At 33.9% G+C, this 22,889-nt stretch overlaps 1 long non-coding RNA gene across 7 annotated transcripts; it reads right to left on the bottom strand.

Annotated features, from left to right (window-relative positions):
• Positions 1-1,164: 1,164 nt before the first annotated feature.
• LOC110866014 lies at positions 1,165-7,138 on the bottom strand. 7 transcript variants are annotated; one of them, XR_004860953.1, is made up of 6 exons: positions 6,935-7,138; positions 6,111-6,623; positions 5,700-5,777; positions 3,590-3,708; positions 2,960-3,485; positions 1,165-2,378 (listed from the first exon to the last, which is right to left on the bottom strand). It is a non-coding gene; the product is annotated as an uncharacterized LOC110866014 (long non-coding RNA). The 7 variants fall into 7 exon arrangements; XR_004860949.1 differs by having other exon boundaries at positions 1,165-3,177; positions 3,355-3,485; XR_002551160.2 differs by having other exon boundaries at positions 1,165-3,177; positions 3,434-3,485.
• Between the last annotated feature and the right edge of the window lie 15,751 nt (positions 7,139-22,889).

Raw genomic sequence — 22,889 nt, 5'->3', positions numbered from 1 at the left:
GTAGCTTCTCCAAAGTTCAAGGTTGGGTACTAAGTTCTCAGTTAGTTTTTAACGGCCGTTAGCCTTAAGGCCCTATTATGTTACAAAATCAAAAGTTAAAACCTTAGATTGTTACTTTGAACTATTAGTACCCGAGGGTGTTATTTTCCATAAACCACAGATACTAACGGTGTAATTAACTCCGAAAAAAAACCTAAACCCTCCACCTCCACCCTCAAAAAAACCTAAAACTAAACATAAAATGTAAAGCCACAACTAAACCTAAAACGTAAACCCCAAAAAGATTGACCACATCGACTCATTTCAATGGCTTTGAATTGATATCGACTCTATGCAGAATCAACGGCCCCAGCTTCCATTCGTTTTAGTGTTGTTAAATCTTAGCACAATAATCTTTACAACCTAACTGATAGATTTCGAACCCATCAAACACCCAATCAATCCCTTTCAACACAAGCTGAGTGTTTTGGTCTAGAGTTTTATCTATTTATAATTTATAAACCTTTAAAATGTTTATCTATGAACTAGGTTATCACCCGGGAATGCTTCCCGGGTTGTTTATTTTTATTAGACCAACATTTTGAGGAAAGACTGTAGCCTTTTAAGCATTATTATGACCATGAACAACATGAATCCCGTAGATTAAAAATATCCCTAAACGTGTTGGTAAAGAACCCTTTTCGAAATCGTTAACCATGTTGACCCATGCCTCAAGGGTTGCTTGTATGGATGGAACACTACCTCCACCACCTAAGACACTCCCTTAGATCACAAGATAATTGAATCAATATAGAGTTTATATAGTACCAAAACGGTCCGTTAATAAAACGAATATTATTTTTACCCTGTCGCGTTTCGGGAAAGGGGTTTACAATTTAGGCGCCTATGTTCGAGTTGTGTTATTGACAATTGATTTTACCACTCGGAAACAAAATTTCCTAGATGCGACTATAAACTGTAAAAATCCAAGTATTACGATTCAACTCATACCAAACAATTACATGCATATATCCTACACAATTTGTCCCAAAAGTATTACTCTCAGCACATATCATTTCCATTTCTTTCATTATTGACATGAAACAATATTCAAGGCGGTTAATAACGTTGATAATACAACTAATATGCCAATTTAATATACCAATTGTACATACAAAATTCAAATAGTAGAATAAAAAGAGTTAATAAGTCGATAATTCTTACAACCACATTTGCATTTGCATTGACTTCATAATTTAACCAAAAAAATAAGAAAAAATGGAGGTAAAAAGAACAACCTTGACAATATTATGTTACAGCAAGAATATTTGCCAATAGAACTTAGATCTTACTTTTTTGTATCCTCATATTCGGCAACATGGTTATAATCATAATTTTATAAGATTGTCTCAAAAAGATTGGCTGCATCTTGATCGATTTTATATGCTCTGGGCACTCTCATATTCCACAGCGATACCAAACTCATCCTGAAGCACTCACAATCTCATCCTGCGAATAAGATTCACAAAAAAACAGATACACAAACCAGATAATAGTGAAACTATAACATAAAGTTTATTCATTTATTAATTTGGAGTTGGTGTGTCGAGTGAATCAGCTTCTAGTGAAACAAACTTTGATTGCCCGGTAAGTCGGTAACTGAAATTTCATCATTTAGAGCCAACCTTTTTCACGGTCTCTAGCTTGGCTTGCAAAAATATGCCCGTTAAGTCGGTAACTGAAATTTCATCATTTAGAACTACCTGTTTTGACCCCAACTCATTTCGACCCATTACCCAACTGGCTCACTTTGGTAATAAAAGCAATTAAAAGTTAATATTATTGATGTCTAACCAAATATAGAGGATGAATTGTGGAAGACTTCCATAGCAGGCAAATAGTAAAGTTCACGATGTTGGCTTTATATATTTGGTAGCAAGTCTATTAAGCATTTCAAATAGGTATAAGCTTATGACTTCCAAAAAAACTTGTTTTCATATAAGGGTTTACATATGCGTACAAACTCACAAAACACCTTCCACAATATGCTCAGGTCCACCAATCTTAAATATTGGAGTAAACTGTGTCAGTCGTCCATGTGGTATGTCAAAATTTTAGCTCTCGACATTAATATGAATGCTAAAATTTTGACATACCACCTGAATGATTGGTGTAACAGTAACTTACTCTTAATATTATACCTAAACTTCTACTGCAGATAAAATTTAAAGCGCCCAGAGGTCTGATGCAACCATAATGCACCTCAATCCAAAATTGTAAAATGTAAACCTTATATAGATGCACACAGTACCTCACAGAGTACCAGGATAAAATAGCAGGGTGCCTGCAAAATGACATCTACATTCCCAAAACTCGAATCCTAAAACCATCAGTCAACCCTACAAATTTGTAGCAGATCGTAGATTCATGAACACATACCAATCCATTACAAAAAGCTAATTTTCTAATACCAACAATATATCATAGAGCTATGGATCATCAATCATCATCCAGCTAAGTTCTCCAAATGCAAGTGTTTCATAGTTTCAACTACTCATAAGCTTATATAACAAATAAAGCAAAACAATCAAAACATTTGTAAAAAAAGTTTACTTTTCCATTTAAAATGCAACTTATCATCAGACTTTAAAAGACAAACACAGGATAGTAATCAGACATTTTCAAGAATGTTTCTTATTCAACAGCTTGATCAAATCATCAAAATCCAATCGAAGACATATACCCATACAAAATACAATCTGAACAATATGCCCAATAGAATCAGAACAGTAAAAACCATGAAACCTACAACAACAATCAATCCAAAAAGCCTCGGTGTAATCGCGCACCCTCTCTTCATTCCCGACTAACAATTTATCGTCCTTATAATTAGTCAACTTCAATCATAGTATAATCCCATTCATATATATAAAAACTTCCTTTCAAAAATAGAAGCGGGCAGTCGGTTAGTAACACATACCCGAAAACACGTTAAAAATTTACGCGGTCGGAACAACAGCAGCATCCTCCCGTCCATCAATCCGCCCACCCGCTTCTTCCGCAAGCTTCTTCTTATTCTTCTCAATCGCATTCGCCGCTTCCGCCGGCATATACTTCTCATCATGCTTCGCCAAAACCTCACTCGCCGAAAAATAACACTCGACACTCACTTAGCAATTAAAATCCTTCACTAATTCCCTGTCAAGAGTTCAAGCAGTATCACCTCAAAGCTATACACATTTCCATAATACAACAACAAAATATGACCCGTTACTCAACCCACTCATCTTGCCACCCCTAATTTGTAGGTAATCAAACAACGTATATACATCCTAATATCAAGAATAATCTGGTAATGTTAGCAAAGCGACTTACATGTTCAGTGTGTGGCAGATAGACTTCTAAGGATTTCTAATAAAAAAAATGGACAGATTTGAACGATTACTTGACTTACATGAGAAACAAAAGGCAAGCAAACCCAAATGTCGAAATTTATTTCAAAATGCCTAGCATATCAAGAGAGAAATCACAAGAGCCAGTAAAACATATATTGTTCGATATAACGCACATGGCGCGTATAATGCCTAATACTAATCAAAATAGTGTTTACCTTGAAAAGGGTAGTGAGGGGCCGACTTTGTGGTGATACAAATTATAGTTAATTATTGACACCCTTTCAACCTCCAAAAAAATGTAGCTATTCAAAAATCTTCAACTGAGAACGTCCACCTGATCCAAGAGGCAAGAGATCCAAAGTTAGTCTATGATTTGAGTTTGATGTCGCAAAAAGTAATGCAGTGGCTAAGCTATCAGGAACTGGGTAGTATTACATTTAGCATACTCGTTCTGGTAACCAACCACATTTTTATAAAACTAATGTTAGCCTATATTAAAAAACATGAAAACTGGCATTAAAATTTTTATCATAAAAACAATCTATCGCCAGTTACTTACTTTAATGGGTCGATTCAAATTTGTATATTATATATCTAGTGGCTCAAATAACTAAGAAAGTAAAACTCAGCTAAAAGAATGTGTCGAATGTCATATGATTCATTCTGTATTCCTATAACAAAGTATTCTGGACTTGCAAAACCCTTTCGAAAATCGTTAACCATGTTGACGCATGCCTCATGGGTTGCTTGTATGGATGGAACACTCCCTCCACCACTTAACACACTCCCTGATATCACAATATAATTGTATGAAAATAGGGGTTACATAGTATGATGCGTTTAAAATAAACTTCCCTGACACTATATAGAGAATACTAACATTTCACAATTATAAATATGGACCGAAACGATCGGCTGATTAAATTAATATTAATTCCCACAAAAGTATTTCCCAACAATTCACAACTTTAAGCATGGATTGAACGGGTCCGTTGACTCGAAGCTGAGTAAAATTTCTCTTAACAGAGGTATTTGTTTTCTTAATAAAAATAATAACCTTTGGTCTTTCTTTGGCAAAAATATATAAGTAATTGTACATTATTATAATAGTGGGTTCATCAACACCTAAGATAAAAAAGGTTGTCCATCAAAAAGTGAACAGATAACTCCACACATAGCAGTACATGCAAGAGTTTTTACTCCACTGAAGATATCATTTGTCCTATAAACAAAAAATTACCAGTAAGTATTTGGTTTGAACAGAAAAATCAGACTGTTATATAGTATGTTGATCAAAAGCTTCAATTGAACTTCATGTTTGTTTTTTCTACTTTGACTTCAAAAAGTCAAAAAATTAATTCATGATATGGACCCTTTTAAAGATATCAATAATTAAATGGTACATAAAAATTGAAATGATGAAAAGGTAAGCATTGAAATGTAGGGTCAAAACAATAAATAAAAATATTTTTTTAAAAAAGAAACCAGAGAGACCTCAAATAATGTCAAAATTGTACCACCAGACATATTCCAAACAATTCTAGTAGCTCTTTCAGTACCAATATCTAACATAGGGATGTGAATTTCTAGCATGATCCGAAAACATGACACGAACCTAACCCGAAATTTGCGGGTTTGAGTTTAGTCTAATTGGGTTCGGGTCAATTTCACATTGAACCCACAAATTCGTTTAGCTAAATGGGTCGGGTTGGCGGGTTGACCCGTTTAAACCATTTATTAAATATTTTACTTTTTTACATATAATTTATGTCATACATTAATTTGAGTGTGTATTTTATGCAATAACTATAACTTTAAAAAAGAAATTGACATAAAACTTTATAAATAATCCACGACCTTTAGTTTGCACCAGATTGATCTTGATCTGGTGGTTTAAATGGTTAGTGAGTAGTTTTCTATTCAAGTTCGTTCTCTTGTGTGTTATAAATAACCAAAAACGTGGATCAAACTTGCATGGTGGCTAAAACAAATTATGACAAGTGTGGCATCTAAAGGACCACGAAAAGACATTGACCGTACTTATAAAAACCAACAATAAAACTACCCTATACTAAATTGTTTTCCTAGTCGATTTTGAAACAAACTATTTGCCCAGCGATTAAAGTGTTTAACCCTCACCTTTGTTTTGTACAATGGCAAACAACATATGATATAATATTCTTTTATATAATTAGTTAGCCTCTACTAATACCCTCTTCCAGTTCTCCCTACTTGAATTAATTATAATATAATTATATATTAGCAGTGAACCTAGATTTAATAAAATTAATCAGCAATAAAGAGAACTAAAGGATAAGAAGTTACCTTGTGATTAATTTTGTTGAACAAAGGTATTTGATCACTAAATAGGAACAACCTGTTTCTCACATAAGATTGGAGGCCCTGTACACACAAATAAACTCTTTAAAGTTGTACAATTTAAGACAGAACTAAAATGAAAAAAATTAAATAATATAATCTCAAACATGATAACATGTACGTATAACATCAAAACAATCAAAACCTAGATTGTTATAAACACTACACTGCTTCAATATAATGGTTGTAAATAGCAACCAAACGGCTACTGATTGACCATGAAACGATTATCACTAAGGGGCTCAAGAGTACATAACGAACAAAATCCTATGAGAATAAAGAGATTACTATCTTGAGAAACATATTCGGTACGCTAAAGATAGTTATTGATATCCATGGCGGTATTAAACCATATACCTGTGAGACTGTCAAGAATCAGCTGCACAAAAACATCATCTTTAGTTGTCACGTATCATCCGTTCACAACGATGTCATTTACATCAGACTCCGAAGAAATTTATAGTAGTTTCCGTTTTGCGAATCTTTTGAAATTCACAACAGTTCTCCTTCACGGAATCGCTTGATTCCGTTAACTTCCACAGCGGTCGTTCTCTGTTTCTGTCGATGATTTCATAAATGGCGTCAATCACAAGCTTCCTTCGGAGCTTTGAACATCTTCATGTATCTTTTTCTAATGACTTTTGAACATTTTGTTGGTTTTCGAGAAAGTAAATATTTTGATGCTCGAAGTATTTCCGCAATATATGTGATGTCAGAGTCGTCAGCGCTAAACTATTCGTCTTTAGTTGAAGTTGCCGGAGAAATAGCCAAGCGCCAGATGTCCTCTTCCAGCTCAACAGCCAATCACCACAACACATCTTCATTCTTCTTATGCATTGAAATCAACAAACAACACCAGCAATAAAAAACCTACATTGATAAAAAAAAATGTTTAATTGTAGTGTGACAAAGATGAAATCGAATCAGACCTAATCAAACAAAACCGAGCATTCGAATCGAATTGTTTGTCACAAAAGACGAAATCAAACCTAATCGAATAAAACCGTATCAAATTAAACAAAATTAAACCCTAGTTCGCACAAATCGAAAAACTTTCCAAACTATAAAAGAACAATGAGTTCACAAGCGGAATCTGAAACATATATACATCAAACGCCCAGTCAAAATAATTGAACGATTAGTATTAAACTAAAAAAGTCCTAATCAAGAACAAATCTTACCTGTGATTTGAAAAACATCTAGCAAACATGAAAAAAACTTGGTTGAGACAAATCGATGGTTTTGGGATCCAAAGATATGAAGCTTTTGCAGGTTCTTAATGTTCCACCGTTACAGCGTGAGGTTAAAGGCAAGAAGAATTGCAGCGGCAGGTTCTAGAATTAGGGTTGTCAAATGAGAAAGCGTGAAGGAGAAGCTGTGAATGAAGATTTGAGAGAATTAGGTTAATTAGACTGTATATATACCCGGGTCAAGAAATCGGGTACGGTTGTCCCAATTCGGATCCCGTGTCTGCCCGTTTAAAGGAAAAAAAATACCCGAATTTTTGGAGCCAAAACCAATTTCAAGAATGCATGAGGTGATGCCACCTCATTTTCCAAGCCTTCATAACATGACACATAAGCCCTTATTTATCATGTTTATATATATATATAGATAGTAATAGGTTTATAAAAAAGTGAAAGTTTATGGGTTGATTACATGAGATTTATAAACCTTAAATATGCTTACAATATTAGAAATGTGTCGAAATTTAAAATAAGATCCATACTCATCACTAACGTAACCCTATATTCTCTTTTTTTTAATGTATGAACCACGAGCACTTCATGCTACTAGTGGACAATATATGACAATGACAATGGCCGACCTTCATGCTACCTGTATGCATAGCAAAGTCTCTTACATGTGCAATACAAATGTATCATTTAATGCATAATAATTGTGTACGTGCAAGTGACATTAATTAACACGACAAGGTACATGTGATGTGTTGGGATTTATGGTTCATGCTCTTTGCAAGTTGCCACACACTTGTTTCCTTGCTTTCAATTCCACATTCGTCTTCGTGGATGCTTTACTTTATTTCAACATAAGCTACATGACCACTTCAATTATCTCTAACTAATTAACTGGTTAATAATTACATAGACACCCACAAATTCAATACAGCTAATAAAAAACATTGGACGCCTGTGCTTTCATAAGGACGCCAATTTTTGTTGCACATAGATCATGGAATACCTGGGATGTTTGTTGCTTGCCTCTTTTCAGGGCTGTAAACGAACCGAAAGAACACGAACAAGACCTTGTTTGTGTCCGTTCTTTAAGGAAATAAATGTGTTCACGAACGGTTCATGAACACTTACCGAACGAGATTTTATGTTCATGTTCATTCATTAAGAAAATGAGCGTGTTCGTGAACGGTTCACGAACACAAATAAATTTGGCGAACGCGACGAATAATAAAGGTAGATGGCTCAGAGAGTAGCACTAGGAACTTGAATCATATATTGTGGAACGGAGGTCGACCGTATTCGCCGATGTAAATAATGAGAAATGAAAAGGAAATGGTGCATAAACAAGGTGAAAAATGGTTTCCTAGTTTAATTGTTTGGGTAATAAAATAAATAAAAGTTTAATAATATAAAAATTATAGATAAAAGATTAGAAAGTACAAAAATATTCAATTAAAACACAAACATATGACAAAAACAAACGCAAATGAACGAATGTTCACGAACACCTTACCGAACGTTCACGAACACAATCGAACGAACGAGACCTCTGTTCATGTTTGTTCATTTAACTAATCAACGAAATTTCTTGTTCATGTTCATTCGTTTATTAAACGAACGGACATAAACGAACTTCCCGCAAAACAGTTCACTAACTGTTCACTGAACGTTCGATTCATTTACAGCCGTACCTCTTTTAATTTAGAGTTACAAGTGTTTTTTGAGTTGACTCTTAAGAAAAAAGAGAAAAGAGATTAGGATGTTTATCATCTCATTGTTGAAAGTAATATTGCTTAGCGACAAACACACGTTTACTGTTGATCACATAGCAATTTACAATGAATAAGATGGCCGATCATCGATCTTATAGTTTTGCCATTCAATAAAGAAAAGATTGCCGATCATCAAAAGGATGGAAAAGTTAGCTAATGGTGCATGGTTTTTCATGTGATTTATTTCCCAAATATAAACTGTATTACTCATGCTCCATTGTTGTAGAAGCGAAGAAACAAAGCATAAGGTGGACAAGACCAAAATGGCTACAAAGTTTGTTGATCAGGCTTTATCTAAAAACGAGGATGATTATGACTTACCGATGGTTCAACTTGAACGCCTAAAGCGCACTTTAAAACCGGGGCGTCTTCTTTCAAACGATTTTTTTAACTCTCATCTATTATTCGGACACGTAAATTTATCAAAATTCATAATAGTTTGAAGTATACGCTTTATCTACTAACTAGCTAGGTTAGTTACCCGTGTGATACACGGGCTAAGATAATATGTTATGTAATTAGAAGTTTTGAATAAAACTACATGAAACATTGATTAAAAAATACAAAATTCCAATTAGAATTAATACTTACAAAAGTATAATTGTACTTATGATTATTTGATTTAAATGACGTGGCATTAAACATGTTTAATGATTAGCTTGTGAAAATGCATGTATTTGTATTCGAATGATGATGAAAAAAAAAAAAGAACACATGATATAAAACATACATGGCCAATATATGTAACATTAACTTTTTATATAGTAGAAGTCATTGAACTTTTTATATAATAGAAGTCATTGAAATTGAAACAGAAACTGAAGCTTTAGAAACCTGAAAGAACACAAAGAGGAATTGAACCGTTTAAGAGATTAATGTTGGTAGTTAGCATACAATTAAGTTCTCCAGATATTTAGGTATTTGTTTTTTTTTTTTTTTTTTTTTTTTTTGATGACCAACAAAATTTCATTAAGAAAAAGCCCAGCAAAGCGTTAGACTACCACCAAAACATACACGGAAAAATCCGCCATTGTAGGCTATAGGCACCATACAGAAAACAAACCAGAGAAATAAAAAAAGCCTCCCAAGTGATAGCCGCCTCTTTCGATCTACTTTTGACCGATACGCCTTGGTTTCTTCAACAACTCAAGCCATGGAAATCGGGTCATGATTAAAAATCACATCATTTCGCGATCTCCAAATACACCAAAGACTCGTAAATATGACGACTTGAAACGCGTTTTTTTTCTTCTTTGAGCCTTTAAAATATCAATGCATAACCCCTAAATCTGTCAAATTAAAATCATAAAAAGGGGAAGCTTTGCACGACTGACCAGAACGAATTAGAAAACTAACATGCCACAAAAATATGATTACAAGATTCTGGAATTTCGCCACACAATGTGCACATGACGGATGGAACATTGATGTTTCTAGAAGCTAGACCCATCAGAGTAGGCAGCCTCTCCTTCAACGCCCGCCACACCATAATCCTCACCTTTTAGGCGCCAAACTATTCGAGCAAGAGACTTGTACCGGCTGAAAAGTGGTGGGAGATTTCAAACATATTTTGAGATTTTGAATAGAAAAAATCCCAATATCGTCAAACTCCAAAACCTACATATCCTTATCCGGGAATATCACAATCCCAGCCGCATCCAAAAAGTTGATAAATCTTCCAGCCCCGAAGATTCCACCCTAGTAGCAACTGGCCTTTTCCGTTGCCAAGTGGTGTTTACTGCAACCCCATTCATGACCAAACAATCCGCTATTGCAATCTTTCTTTGAAATCTAGAGCAAACAGTGAAGGATACCGAGAAGTGAGAGGGACCGAACCATTCCATACGTCCAACCAAAAGAAAACTTGCATACCCCAGCCAAGAACACCCTTTATGGCATGACTTATATTGACCCCCCACTTGTAAAATTCTACACAGATACTATAAATAAATTTCCAAGGGCCCGTGTTGGAAACTTTAGTTCCAACGTGCACTCCAAATTTTCTATAGCCAACTCGTGGTTCTGCTCGGACAATTCGATCTCGAGGACAAATTATTTCAGCTCCCTTCATATCCACTGTCCAGTGAGTGCATCCTTGATCTTTAAACAACCTTCAAATGTGCGTATTTCAGGATAAAAAGAATTATAGTAATTGAAGAAAATTTAAACCATTTGCAACTAAATACCTTTTAAAAGTGTAGTCAAGATCTTCTAATGACTTTAACATTCCTTTTTTTCTTCTTAATCTGGCTACCAACTCTAAAATCTTTGAGAAAAAACACCATGAAAATATGCTAATAAATGGTACAAACTATATGCGACACATCTTTCACGGCTACATTTGTATTCCAGGTGGCCACGTTATATGTCATAGCTAATTCAAAAAAGTTACAAAAATTTTACACCAACCAGCCAGAATAGAACAGGGAATTCTAGGCTCATATCCTAAATCTATGATTTAAAGAACATCAAATCACACCATTTTTTTGGCATAAATCATCCAGCTAATTGCATGTAAACAAAGGTCTGTCGAAAGGTTGATTACATTAACAGGCATGTTCATTGGTTTGGGTTTCGGTTACGTTTTATCCAGTTAAGTTTATTCAGTAGAACCAAACTGAAATGAATTCAAGAAGTCCAAAACATAACCAAAAACTTAAAACCTAATTCAAGAAGTCCAAAACCAAACTAAAAACTTAAAACCTAATTCGATCCAACCGAATTTGCAATTCTGTTTAGTTTTAATAAGCATATCCTTTGTATTAAACTGTATATTAGAAATAACAATTTCCTTACTAAAAAACAAATCTGTGAAACTTATGTTTGCATGATAAACCAAATTGTCTAACTTCATAAATATATGTGAAAACTATGTATAGATACTTTAACAAATTCAGGTTACGGTTAATAAGACAAATCCATTTATATTAATTTAACTAATATAATTTGAACCAATATCTTATTTGCAACAAGACCTTCACTTTATGGTTTTACATAACCAACACCTGTAATACCAACAGAGAGTAAGAAAGAAATAAACAGGGATCATCTTCTGCGTTTTATTTACAGCTTGGCAACCTTAGAGCTTGCCATGAAGGTGAACTTGTAATGAAATCAAATGATATGAGAAAAGTGAATTACATCAGATTATAAGCACGCTAAAATGATACTAAATAATGTGTTTTGATAGTATAAAGTTATGTCATAGGTTTAGTAGCTTTGCATGTTATACATGAAACATAAATTGTGGTAAAATTGGTGAAAATTCATGATTTATGTGACTTACATGAAATTTTCACGAATATGAATATTAGTACCATTTTATTCAGTAAGTAACATGTATTATGTTAAAATACTAAGTCGTGAGGATTTGGTATGATTACAGTAAAGTTCGGTACCAGACTATGCGTTAAAAATGGTAAAAATCGGCTTTTAAAAAGATTTTTGCAAAAATGATTTAGATCAGGTTATAAAATGATATTTTTATGATAAATATAAGTATTTAAACTTATATTAAGTATCAATGGTGTTTGGCTAGTCATACGTGACTTCCGAAGCCTAAAACGTTAACGAAATGTTAAAGATCCAAAACCTGCCATTGGAATAGAACTTGTTTCAATTTCAAACATATGAAAACGATGCAACGATATATTTAATCTATGGTGTTGATGACGAACGAACATGTTGTAAGCTAAAGAAAAGGATGTGACGATGAATAGAGAAAAAGGATAACAAGCATCCTTGCCACAATAGACAGACATTAAATAGATAGTTTAGTTCAATAACTATAGTTTTTCATGGCGAACCTAAACCCTATGAAACGCCCATCCTTTAAAGCGGTCAAAAACAAGTGTTTAAACAACAAAAATTACGACTAAATTTGATACTTTTATACAATACTAAGACAACTTGCTTTTACATACAAATTAACCATTTAGCCTAGGTATGAAATATCCAACACTAGGTTAGAACCCCGTTTATTACATGGGTTGAATAAATGTAATTTTATATACTCAATAAAAAAAATTATATTTTTAAAAACCTCATTTATTACACGTGTTGAGTAAATATAATTTTATATATTAAAAAAATAAAAAAAAATTATATCTTTAAAAGCCCCGTTTATTGTGCGGGTTGAATAAATGTAATTTTATATACCACACAATAAAAAATTATATTTTTAAAAAACCATGTGTATTCACGGGTGGAAGAATATAATTTTATATACTAAATAATAAAAAAAAATTATATTTTAAAAAACTCCGTGTATTATACTAGTTGAATAAATCTAATTTTATATAGCAAATAATAAAAAAAATGATATATCTTTAAAAACCCTGTATATTACATGGGTTTATCTATTGTTCAAAAAATCTTTAAAATTATACCTTTAAGAACCTCGTTTGTTGTGCAGGTTGAAGAAATGTAAATTTATGTACCAATCACTAAAAAGTTATATTAAAAAAAACCATGTGTATTCACATGTTGAAGAAATGCAATTATATACTAAATAATAAGTTATATTTAAAAAAAACTCCGTCTATTATACGGGCTTTAATAAATCTAGTTTTATATAGCAAATAATAAAAAAATGTTCTATCTTTAAAAACCCTGTGTATTACACGGATTTATCTATTGTTAAAAAAATCTTTCTAAATCAAAATGGATTTTTTTTATTATTTTTTGAATTAGGTTAATACTATTTTAAATTTTTGGTTTGATTATATTTTATTAAAGGAAATAAAAAAGTAAAATGGAATTAAAGACCACTCCAAAAAATCTTTATTATCTTTCTTGCGAGAGGTGATATGCATATATCGAAAAACTTAGTTATACTATCAAAACTTTAAAAAAAAATTTGTTCTTTGTAGCATAATTAGTTTTTTTCTAACGGAGGTTAAAAATTTAATATAAATTAAGACTTTATAATTTGAAATTAAGTTTATGCCAATAATTTTGGGTTGATAAGATTTATATTAATTTAATTGATATTTAATAATTTAAATTAAATAATAATTATCTAAAATTAAGGATGGTCTAGAATAATGACAAGTGTCCTAAAGTTGGTTTCTTTTATTATATAGTATAGGTTTACAAAAGTTATGAAACACAAATCTCGGATAATTTAACAACTAAACTTTCATTACATAACAACCAAAATGTTTTGACCCGTTTGCATAAGTTAAGTACGGAAGTATGTTGAGAGCGGTTTAGAGTGTGTTTCTTTCGAGCGTAGCATGCCATTAAAGGTTGACTTTACCTATATCACAACAACAAGAACCAGTATTAGATTAGATGTAATTACATCCTACTAACTTCCAACAAACATGATATGCATTCATTATACGTTTACTACTCATTAACCCGTTTGCAAGAGTCACGTACATAACCATTCATTAATATAACATTCTAATTCGTTGACCCGTTCATGACGGATCAACATATGATCATTCTTAAACAGCACATTCTAGTTGGTTTGACCGGTTCATAATGAATCAACTCATGAACATTCTTTAACATCACATTCTTGTAAGACCCTAATACGTATTTGACTAAAAGTCGCAGCGGAAGTTCAAGCCATAAACTTTCTTTCATTATAAACACCTTAACTTATTTAAAAATTAACTTTAACATAACTCTTTCACATAAATCCATCAATCACTTATTTACTAAGTAAAAACATAGCTTATGTTTACTACATTATATACATCAACGTTCCCGTACAATCTCACTAGTGACTCGATCCTCGATCTCTGTTCCTTGATGATCCGCGTGACTCGTACTACCTGCGCTCACCACATTAAATTCATAACATTAGTACGCATTATAAACATACAAGATTTATTCACGTTTACTTTTTGTTCCGTTAACTCTTTACATCCCAGCTTTCCATCTGATCGTACATTCCGTGGTGAGACTTTCTCATTGTACATGCGTTACACTTCGTTCACAAGGCACACTATTATTATCGTCAATACTCAATTTCATTGAATACATGCGTATATACTTTCATACATACTTACATATGTGCATCCGTTCACACATAACTACTTACAAATCTACGTACCTACATTCATACGTACGTTCCTACATACGTGCATACCTACATACATACACGCATACATGTCTACATACATACCTATTACATGCCTTCTCACAACCCTACATACGTGCACACACTTTCGTACATACTCACTTGGATATATATATACACATGCACATACTACCTACATACACACCTACATACATACATACATACATTCATTCATACATACCACTTATATTCACACATACATACATACATACCTTCATACGTATCTACTTAAGGAAATTCTTAACTTAGAATCCCACATTTAGGTACCATATTACTACATATTCTTTAGGATCCCACATTTAGGTACCATATTACTACATATTCTTTAGGATCCCACCTTTAGGTACCATATTACTACATATTCTTTAGGATCCCACATTTAGGTACCATATTACTACATATTCTTTAGGATCCCACATTTAGGTACCATATTACTACATATTCTTTAGGATCCCACATTTAGGTACCATATTACTACATATTCTTTAGGATCCCACCTTTAGGTACCATATTACTACATATTCTTTAGGATCCCACATTTAGGTACCATATTACTACATATTCTTTAGGATCCCACATTTAGGTACCATATTACTACATATTCTTTAGGATCCCACATTTAGGTACCATATTACTACATATTCTTTAGGATCCCACATTTAGGTACCATATTACTACATATCCTTTAGGATCCCACATTTAGGTACCATATTACTACATATTCTTTAGGATCCCACCTTTAGGTACCATATTACTACATATTCTTTAGGATCCCACATTTAGGCCCCCTACCCGTCGGCGACGCCCTCTAGTTTCTTTTTTTGCAGTTTTCTGCAGGTTCGTTTCGTCGTCCGTACGCACTAAAACGCACGTAACTTTCGAACCGTTTACCCGTTTAACCTCCCGTTTCTTCCTACATGCTTGTAAATTCACATCCTATCAAATGAACTTAAAATCCCATAACCGCCTTAAGGAAAATCTTAACTTACACGCTATCGGCTTATTACCCTCTTACCCACGATTCGACCCGTTCATGCATTCATCAACGTAACTTGTTTGTTTTACCATAAACTCTTATAAACCTAATAATATCAGTGACATCTATCATAAAATAATAAGTTCTTAGACATTTAGCATCCTCTTAACACATTATCGTTCATATACTTAGTTTTGACCCGTTAAGGGTATTTGCGCGTTAAATGGTTTATGACATACCAAGACCATACTCTTCGCTTCCATACTTGTCCAAGACATTACACTAATCAATAACTTGCTTCTAAACTACTTATTAAGATCGTTTGCCCAAAATACCCATCAAGGGCATTTTGGTCAACTTTAATCCCATCATTTACGACGAAAGACTTTCCTACATATTTAACCTCAAACATCATGTTTAATTAATTTCAACACTTTATTACTTACTTGAACTAAGAAGTGATTACGGAAATCACTTACCTTGAGCGTCCAAGTTCAAGCATAGGTTCCATGCTTTCTTTTGACCCATTAGCCTCCGTGCTTGAGCCCGTAGACATGCTATCTATCCTTACATGACCATACATTGATACCCTTGTTAGTAAACAAGGCCACACAAAGCATCAATCACAATAAATCTATGCTCAACAATTGACTTTCATTAATGGATTTCTTGCAACTCATAGCATAGATTAACAATGAGATCCTTTCTACTCGCATAATATAAACACGCCATTTCATATCTTGCTATAAATGTTTCGTGCATCACTTTGACTTCCTAAACCGTACGTTTATGATAAGAGATCTACCTCACAACATTCCTACCATTGTTGACTTTCCAGAAAGTCAACTATCAAGCATTTCAACTTCCAACTTGGACACACATTCATTCACAAATTAACATGTTAGAATATAGCCATTATGCCATCTATGCTTCATACTCATTTTGTAGGACATATTTGGCCGCATAATCAAATAGTTACATATACACATATACATACGATTCCGTTCATATCAACATCTTTATAGTTAACGCCAATATCAATTAAGTTTACTCTTTTCTAGGATTCTCATTCGTTCCATAACCATTCTTAAGTTGAAACTAATACGATCAAACATTCCATATATTCATCACATCATTCAAGCGTATGGTACGAATTTCACATATTATTGTCATTTAGGCATTTCATCAAACACCTTGTGTGCGTACTACCATCTAAGCTTAATGTACAACTAATTCATGCATATCCTTCTAACCTCATACATAATTCACCAAAATTCTTCCTTCTAATCATCATGAATCATTTCTACATAATCATTAATCATACTAGAATCACATTTCTTTCAATTCCTCTAACAAGAATCTACCATGCATGCCAAAATACATCAATATTAAGCAAGAATTGGACATGGGTGACATTCAAGTTGTTATCACCACCATAACCAAATGGGTTTCACATATAAACATCAAATTAACCCAAATCTTACATAACCCATGTTCTATATGATGTTTCTAACCCTTATACATAATCAATTTCATATTATCTCACGGATTAGAGCATAACCCACTTCACCCATGATCACCAATCTTAAATTTAAAACATACCTTATGATCTCCTCATGTTGGTGATCATTAATCCATGCTCGGTTATAGATTTAAGCATCATTTAGCCTTTCAATTTGGATGATCTTTCATGTTTAGGGTTTGGAGTTCTTGAGAGCTCCTGAAGCTTCACGAACACACACGTATGTGTGTTTGTGTGTGTGTGTTGATCTTTTAATTAGTAAACAACTTTCATTTGTTTCCACTTTAGCCCCTCGGGTTTTCCTTTAAAACATAAATGACACTACCTTTCATTACTTAATACTTTCGACCATACCCTTAACTATGTTAAATAGCCTAGTTATTTATTTCATGACGTGTCATAAAGGAACATCCGACAAATATTAACATTCAGATTTTGGGGCGTTACAAGTCTACCACCCTTAATTGAGGTTTCGTCCCCGAAACCTTTCTTACCTTTATTTAACACTAATTATTCCTTCTCTACATACACTCGACACAACCACGAGCTCATCACAATGACTATCATTCAATTTCAAAAACATTCCTATTAATGTTTCTTTATGTTTATTTCATTATTCATATCATTGACTTCTCCCTAACAATTCCATACCTTCCTTATCATAATTTCGCATATCATTTTCATTTCCTTGGTCTGACAACCACGGTTCAATATACATACTTCTTTGACTTGTAATCACACACACCTATGTACTTAACTATAACGTGATCATCCTTCTACGTTTTCTACAATTACTTGTACCATGCATACCTTTACGTTACTTTCTAACCATCTTTTTCATTTCACTTTACAATTATTCTCACTTCGTGCATTATTTAGTTTACATACGTATGTGTATCATGTAGTTCATCTTACGAGAATTTAACCATTACCCGAAATCTATACATACTCATATATGCTTAACTTTAACGTTAACCTTATTCTACCTTTTCTACATTTACGTATACCTTGCATACCTTTATAGTATCTTTAAATCATTCCGTTCATTTCACATTACTATCGCTTTCACTTCATGCATTACTTAATTCACGTGTATAGACAGTTCATATCCCTCCAATCATGAGTTAGACATTTTACTAACCTCTTTTTCATTTCCCAACCACGATCCGCAACCCTGATCGATCATCTTCTCCTCGTGCACTAGCCGTACAGGCCAAGTTTCATTCCTTCGTGTTGTGAGCTTCCGCTCGTGCACGTCCTTTCACCAATACGATTGGTTTCATCGTATCAATAGTTCTAACATTATCATCAACAACATCGGCGGTTAGCATATGTCATTCAAACATTCATAACACTAGGTGATTACACACCTATAATTCTGTTACATATTTCCTGCGTACATGCTATAACATATCTTACATTCCATTTCTTACACGCAATTCTTTCATTTTAGTTACTTATTTCGTCAACCTTTGCAGTTTGACCTTTTAAGGTTAAACCGAATTTTCTTACTTATCATAGATGCATTGAAGTACACATTCGTGCTTCCTTCCATTCATGCTTACTTACAAAGACATTCATCACATCGTTTTAGTATTCTTAACAAACTTACCCTTTTTGTTCATACTTAAACCATTGTCTGGGTCATAGCCCGTCATTCATTCTGACTTCTAAGAGTCGATTTCTAACACATTTAACACATACCTTGTTCAAAACTTCCTCCTTTCGTTTTATAACTTAGGTCTGCATGCTCATTACGATCATTCTTTTGTTTCTTTACTTTACATTTGCCCATATGACTCATTTAACACAATCACGGTCAGACTATCGACACTTCTTATGTAGACTAGTTTCGTCTTTTATACCTTAAATATGTTTCGCGGATTCGAATGCATTATTCATACCTTTCGTACCTTCTATGTTTTGAATCCGTCTTGCGGATTCAAACATTGCATTCACATCTTTCATTCTTTGAATCCGTCTCGCGGATTCAAACATTTCATTCATACATTGCTGACCCGTACTGTCTTACGGATTCAACATTCTTCATTCTTATCACTCATACTTTTCACTCTTACATAGTACTCTCAATTTCCCGAGAGCCTTACTACCCACTTCACCCGCACGCCCACCTGCTACCCAATTCTAACGGACATACCTGCGATAATTACCACGGTCTCACGAACGTCATATGCTTCTTGCGTACTGGCCAGGTGCGCAATTCACATACTAATTACGTGCCTTCAGGTAATCATCGCCTTATGTCCGCATTAGTGGGTCTCAGTTCGTGCTACATTTTTACAATTTTACCAAGACAATATCGTTGTCTTCCGTTTAGTACTTACCCTCCCAAGGAGACTTCTTCCTTTTTCTTTTAACAACGGTACCCATACATATCAACATTGTGTACCTGGGGTCCGTCTGTCCATTCGCATCCTTGACTGCCTTAGCATCCACCTTAGACTGCATTCACGGATCATCCTCTCCAAACTTTTAAGCTTACCTTGCACATAGCAAACCGTTAGCTTCTTCACATGAATACATACATATACGTTTTCATACCATTTCTACCTTTAGATCTTGATCGAGTCATGGATTGTACAGGTTCCTTATCACAAGAGCACATAGGTTTGAGTTCAAGTACCTACCTTCTCGTACTTGATTCCCTCAAACCAGGGCTCTGATACCAACTTGTAAGACCCTAATACGTATTTGACTAAAAGTCGCAGCGGAAGTTCAAGCCATAAACTTTCTTTCATTATAAACACCTTAACTTATTTAAAAATTAACTTTAACATAACTCTTTCACATAAATCCATCAATCGACTTATTTACTAAGTAAAAACATAGCTTATGTTTACTACATTATATACATCAACGTTCCCGTACAATCTCACTAGTGACTCGATCCTCGATCTCTGTTCCTTGATGATCCGCGTGACTCGTACTACCTGCGCTCACCACATTAAATTCATAACATTAGTACGCATTATAAACATACAAGATTTATTCACGTTTACTTTTTGTTCCGTTAACTCTTTACATCCCAGCTTTCCATCTGATCGTACATTCCGTGGTGAGACTTTCTCATTGTACCTGCGTTACACTTCGTTCACAAGGCACACTATTATTATCGTCAATACTCAATTTCATTGAATACATGCGTATATACTTTCATACATACTTACATATGTGCATCCGTTCACACATAACTACTTACAAATCTACGTACCTACATTCATACGTACGTTCCTACATACGTGCATACCTACATACATACACGCATACATGTCTACATACATACCTATTACATGCCTTCTCACAACCCTACATACGTGCACACACTTTCGTACATACTCACTTGGATATATATATACACATGCACATACTACCTACATACACACCTACATACATACATACATACATTCATTCATACATACCACTTATATTCACACATACATACATACATACCTTCATACGTATCTACTTAAGGAAATTCTTAACTTAGAATCCCACATTTAGGTACCATATTACTACATATTCTTTAGGATCCCACATTTAGGTACCATATTACTACATATTCTTTAGGATCCCACCTTTAGGTACCATATTACTACATATTCTTTAGGATCCCACATTTAGGTACCATATTACTACATATTCTTTAGGATCCCACATTTAGGTACCATATTACTACATATTCTTTAGGATCCCACATTTAGGTACCATATTACTACATATTCTTTAGGATCCCACCTTTAGGTACCATATTACTACATATTCTTTAGGATCCCACATTTAGGTACCATATTACTACATATTCTTTAGGATCCCACATTTAGGTACCATATTACTACATATTCTTTAGGATCCCACATTTAGGTACCATATTACTACATATTCTTTAGGATCCCACATTTAGGTACCATATTACTACATATCCTTTAGGATCCCACATTTAGGTACCATATTACTACATATTCTTTAGGATCCCACCTTTAGGTACCATATTACTACATATTCTTTAGGATCCCACATTTAGGCCCCCTACCCGTCGGCGACGCCCTCTAGTTTCTTTTTTTGCAGTTTTCTGCAGGTTCGTTTCGTCGTCCGTACGCACTAAAACGCACGTAACTTTCGAACCGTTTACCCGTTTAACCTCCCGTTTCTTCCTACATGCTTGTAAATTCACATCCTATCAAATGAACTTAAAATCCCATAACCGCCTTAAGGAAAATCTTAACTTACACGCTATCGGCTTATTACCCTCTTACCCACGATTCGACCCGTTCATGCATTCATCAACGTAACTTGTTTGTTTTACCATAAACTCTTATAAACCTAATAATATCAGTGACATCTATCATAAAATAATAAGTTCTTAGACATTTAGCATCCTCTTAACACATTATCGTTCATATACTTAGTTTTGACCCGTTAAGGGTATTTGCGCGTTAAATGGTTTATGACATACCAAGACCATACTCTTCGCTTCCATACTTGTCCAAGACATTACACTAATCAATAACTTGCTTCTAAACTACTTATTAAGATCGTTTGCCCAAAATACCCATCAAGGGCATTTTGGTCAACTTTAATCCCATCATTTACGACGAAAGACTTTCCTACATATTTAACCTCAAACATCATGTTTAATTAATTTCAACACTTTATTACTTACTTGAACTAAGAAGTGATTACGGAAATCACTTACCTTGAGCGTCCAAGTTCAAGCATAGGTTCCATGCTTTCTTTTGACCCATTAGCCTCCGTGCTTGAGCCCGTAGACATGCTATCTATCCTTACATGACCATACATTGATACCCTTGTTAGTAAACAAGGCCACACAAAGCATCAATCACAATAAATCTATGCTCAACAATTGACTTTCATTAATGGATTTCTTGCAACTCATAGCATAGATTAACAATGAGATCCTTTCTACTCGCATAATATAAACACGCCATTTCATATCTTGCTATAAATGTTTCGTGCATCACTTTGACTTCCTAAACCGTACGTTTATGATAAGAGATCTACCTCACAACATTCCTACCATTGTTGACTTTCCAGAAAGTCAACTATCAAGCATTTCAACTTCCAACTTGGACACACATTCATTCACAAATTAACATGTTAGAATATAGCCATTATGCCATCTATGCTTCATACTCATTTTGTAGGACATATTTGGCCGCATAATCAAATAGTTACATATACACATATACATACGATTCCGTTCATATCAACATCTTTATAGTTAACGCCAATATCAATTAAGTTTACTCTTTTCTAGGATTCTCATTCGTTCCATAACCATTCTTAAGTTGAAACTAATACGATCAAACATTCCATATATTCATCACATCATTCAAGCGTATGGTACGAATTTCACATATTATTGTCATTTAGGCATTTCATCAAACACCTTGTGTGCGTACTACCATCTAAGCTTAATGTACAACTAATTCATGCATATCCTTCTAACCTCATACATAATTCACCAAAATTCTTCCTTCTAATCATCATGAATCATTTCTACATAATCATTAATCATACTAGAATCACATTTCTTT

This window comes from Helianthus annuus, chromosome 6 (genome assembly GCF_002127325.2).
Source record: "Helianthus annuus cultivar XRQ/B chromosome 6, HanXRQr2.0-SUNRISE, whole genome shotgun sequence".
Classification (NCBI taxonomy): Eukaryota; Viridiplantae; Streptophyta; class Magnoliopsida; order Asterales; family Asteraceae; genus Helianthus; species Helianthus annuus.
Note: the sequence above shows the minus strand (reverse complement) of the source record. Positions and strands in the feature narration are given on the sequence as shown.